The sequence below is a fragment of the Formica exsecta genome, unplaced genomic scaffold (genome assembly GCF_003651465.1).
Source record: "Formica exsecta isolate Colony F162 unplaced genomic scaffold, ASM365146v1 scaffold400, whole genome shotgun sequence".
In the NCBI taxonomy this organism is placed as follows: Eukaryota; Metazoa; Arthropoda; class Insecta; order Hymenoptera; family Formicidae; genus Formica; species Formica exsecta.
In genome coordinates this window covers 426,566-431,431 of record NW_021851240.1, presented here as the reverse complement: position 1 = coordinate 431,431, position 4,866 = coordinate 426,566, and positions in this window count along the sequence as shown.

Below are 4,866 nucleotides of genomic sequence, written 5' to 3'. Positions count from 1 at the left end.
GCAAATTATTCATCACAAAACTAACATAAAATGGTTAAGTTAATAACGTCGGTTATCACACAAGTAGTTAAATCGAATTTATTCGTTAGAACTTCTTACATATTACACCGTTAAAACTGATTTGTTATTTAATATTTAGAAGCCTTTATTATATATAGAAAATATTTTTATAAATGTGCTGTTATAAAAATTGTTTAAAAATATTGTTTTAAAAAATAAAAGTTCTCTATTTTATAATTAATTACTAATTAATAATTCAAAAATATATGTGTTTATATGTATATTATCATATTTTATGAGATACAACTTATATTTTTTATTATGATTCATAAATTAATAATTATTATCAAAAACGTGCAAAAAAAAAAACAAATAATTTTATCCAAATATTCATAATTATTAAAAAATTTTAATAATTATGAATATTTAGATATAATTAAAAAGTGAAGTAATTGCAAATATGATTTGTGTTCTATTTTTAGCCGAACATATTATACTTATGAAATTTTATACACAATTGATATAAACGTGATAATACAAAGTCATCCAGGTCGTAAAAGTAGCAATAGTAATACGCGGTAATAATTAAAAATAATAATGAATTGTAATTCTGGATATACTAAGAAAATGCATACTAATGCGTGGATTTATTTCTACGATGTATCACAAATTAATTTCCTCATTATGGTTTTAACAACATTAAAACGTGCTTGTAAATACATGCTTTAAAACTACGTTCGCCAATTTTAATTCATTGAGAGAACAATTTGATCGTAGGTGTTGTTTAAAGAGCAGAATCTGACGCATTATATTGAACGCAAATTAGAAAGTATTATGTGTGTGAAATCGTATGTATTAAAATTAATGAAGAGACTAAGTTTTAAATATTTATTTATCTCTTATATTTTTAACAATAAAATATATAATCGCAACTAGTAATACCAAAAATTTTTACTATTAATATACGATGGTTTTCTTCAAATAAAAAAAAATTGGATATTAATTCACAGAGATGTTACGGTAATAAATGTTAATAAGAAAAAAATTACTGATGTATAATAATTATTGCTAAAATTACTATGCTATTCTCAGTTTTATAATGGCGTTGATGTTAATACATAAACTGCCGTTAACTTTTTTTCTTATTATTTATTTCCGCTTCTGCATACACGCGAAATAAGAAAGAATGTCGACCGAAAGATAAGAGAGTCCTGGATAAGAAATATTTCTAATAATAAATATAAAATATGCTGTCCCTTAAACTGAATCAATGAAATATCACTGATTAAAAGTGGCACAAGATTTTACATACATACTGATTTTATTTAGGAGAATATTGTATCTCAAATAATAACAATAAAATATTATTTATGCAAATTATTTATATAGAAATATAAATATGTGTTTTTAAAATCTTCAAATAATATTTTTTTAGAAGATATGATTTTAGAGAAGATGTTTCAAATATACTTTATATAAATGCATAAAAAAATCATCAATGAATTTAATATTAGTATATATTAATTATAACGTCATTTGTTTAAATGTCAAAATGACGTTGAGTGCTTTAATAGTAATATATTAATAATATATTAAGCGCAATAAACTGACTTTTAAGAAGACGCTCGGAACTACATCAAAATTATAATTGCATATGTGAGTAACTAAAATGTATGAAATAAATTTGTGTAAATAAATTCTCGTTTCAATTAAATTGAGATATAATTCACTTGTACGCAATAAGAAAGTCGATGACAGGTGGACACGAAAATAAACATGTCATTTCACACTTTCGGTGTGAAATGCGACACCTAAACGGCAGAAAAAAATATCGTATATTTTATTTTAGTTTTTATCTGCGTTCCGAGTGCATAGAAGCCGAACGGTGCTTGCTCGAACATACATTTGCAGGAATTAAAGATAAGATAACGCGAGGTCAACTCGATAGGAAGCGAAAAGGATGCGAGAAGGATACGAGAAATATGCGAGAAAAAAATCCGAAATGTCAGTAAGACGCGAGATGCTTCGCTAGTCGACAAACTCCGATTTTTCTATTGGATTGAGAATTGAAACTGCTATAATTATTGTCTATCAATCAAGTCCACGTGGAGTATTCAGATGAGTAGTCCACGCGAGCTATTTAGCTCAGGAAATTCGGGACAACGAATTAAGACATGTATTCGCGGAATACAATGAATCCCAAGTTCCGATTTTTTTATTGAATTACGCAAATAGAACGACGATGATTATTATTAATCACCGATCTATATTTCCGCGTGAATTAATTACTATACGTTAATGTACAAGGTGCTCCCGGGTTAAATGACCAAACTTGAAATATGAAAAAATATAGAATTTCAAAACAAAAAAATTTTTCTCTGCTCGCAAACGCTTCGTTTCAGAGATATTGACTTCTTAAGTTATAGAAATGAATAATGTCGAAATAATCTAGGTTTATCCTTTTTATTGTTTTACAATAATCAAAATTTAATTATCTAATGCAATGATGCAGCAACATTTTGCAGTGAATTTGCAAAGTTGCAATATTGCGGTGAAAGATTGCTACAATATGTATGCAATCTTTGTGTGCTGTATGGGTTTTGTTCAAAATAATGGCCTCCATCCCGAAGACAAGCATTGCACCTATCGATGAAAGGACGAGTGGCTGATTAACATTGTGTGTCTGTAATTTCTTCGCACGCTTGCAATATCCTCCGTTTTAATGATTGAATGTTAATAAATTACTTTGTTTACAGTGCAAACACAAGACTGTCAATGATCTTCAATCTTCAAAACCAAAAAAAAAGAAACATTTCGACATTACTTATTCCTATAGTTCTGTTAATTAAGAAGTCAATATCTCTTGAATGAAGCGTTTGCTAATATACTTCCAGAAGAAAATTATTTTTATTTTAAGGTCCTAAACTCATTTTTCAAGTTAGCCATTTAACCCGGGAGCAATCCTGTATACACATGTTAGCAATGATCCTTGCCCGCTTCTAGCCGTCTCTATTTTTATTCCAAATGACGATTTTAACATTCATGTAATACATATTCATACACATAATGAAGAATTCGTTGAACAGCGACAAGATTGAAAAAGGAAAAAAATCACAGAACAAATTTCTATTATGTATATATGCATATATGCATGTATATTTACAAAAACTTCATGAGATGACTCCTATAATTAACAATTCCTTAAATATCTTAAAATAATATTTAGCATATTTTATATGTATTATAAGAGTATAAACTAAATTACACTTGCAAAGTACTTAATTTTACAATTAACAACTAGATTAAATAAATTATAAATTGCTTACCCCACGGTTGCTACGCCGGATGTCTTTCCGGGCTTTCTTCTTCTTTCTCTCTTATTCATCCTTGTCCGTGTGATACTCACACAATATTCACTCACGAAAACACGATTAATTCGCGTTATACTTTGCACGATACTCCCGATTATAAAATATATACTTTATTATATTATAACGGAAGAAAAAAAAGTGAAAACGCGACGGTTGCCTAAAATTGCGCGACCGAATAGAATATTTCCTATAAATTTATTTCGCGGTAAATATTTTGGAACGACAACGAATTAAATTCTCTATGGATACATTTATAAATGAAACCTTATTAATTACGCGAGTTGATAATCATATTAATTTTAAGAAACTATCGCGCTGGGTAACTTTTAGTACTTGTCGCGTAATCGTATAAAAATATAATATAAAACTAAATTAAAAAACATTCATATAAAAATTAAAAATTTACACAAAAAATTAAAAATTAAAATCTTTTAGTACTTGTCGCGTAATCACCTTGTTCGTGCTGTCATTCTCGAGCAGGAAGATAGCAATCCGAACTGCTACGTATGTCATCGTTTCAATTTCTTTCTAAGTACGATAGCAATTAGTACTACTAGGAGACGTCAAGTGTGCAATTCTTTCTTAAAATTAGAGATTATCGCGTAATTTATTAATTCCCATTATATAATTCGCTCACATTCATCTCGAATCGAGAGCACGAAGTAATGCATTAAATATAATTTAAGTAAAATGGAAAATCGTAATATATTATTTATATAATAATATCTTTATTTTGCGCGATTTATATGTACGAAATATATCACGTGTACCGAGTTCTGATTGTATGTTTTCAGATAATTAAAGGAGGCATACCCGTTTGAAACCTCGAAAAATGAGTACATTTTTTAGATTTTTTTGCAGCGCAAGAACTTGATAAAAATTTTTATTTTTTTTTTGCGATATTAATACAATATTATTAACTACACAAATAAAAATTTTCAGCTCAAAAAGATTTCTTTTTTTAGAGTTATGCGAATATTTGCAGATTTATATTTTTATGCACGGTGTGCATAAAAACTCGAGCTACGTTCGACGGATTGACTTCAAATTTTACATGCGAGTTTCTAATAAGATTCCGCATCTGCCAACGAAGCCTTTTTTCAATCCGATTCCCCATTTTTTGTTATAAAAAAAATGATGGACTTTATTTAAAAAAACCGAAACTTTTTTTTCAACACCCTGCCATTTTTTTATTTTTTAAAATTTTGAGGAGACGCTTGGATAGCTATTACAATGTTTAATAAGAAAAAACTTGGATTTTTTATTTCAGATATAATCTACAAATTTTCATGCATACACTGAAAAAAAAAATTGTTAACTTGACTAAATCCGTTCAACTAATTCCCATTTTTTTAATTGAAATATTTATATATTTAAGTCAAATACGACATATTAAATCTAACATGACGTATATTTGACTTAAATATATAAATATTTCAATTAAAAAAATGGGAATTAGTTGAACGGATTTAGTCAAGTTAACAATTTTTTTTTT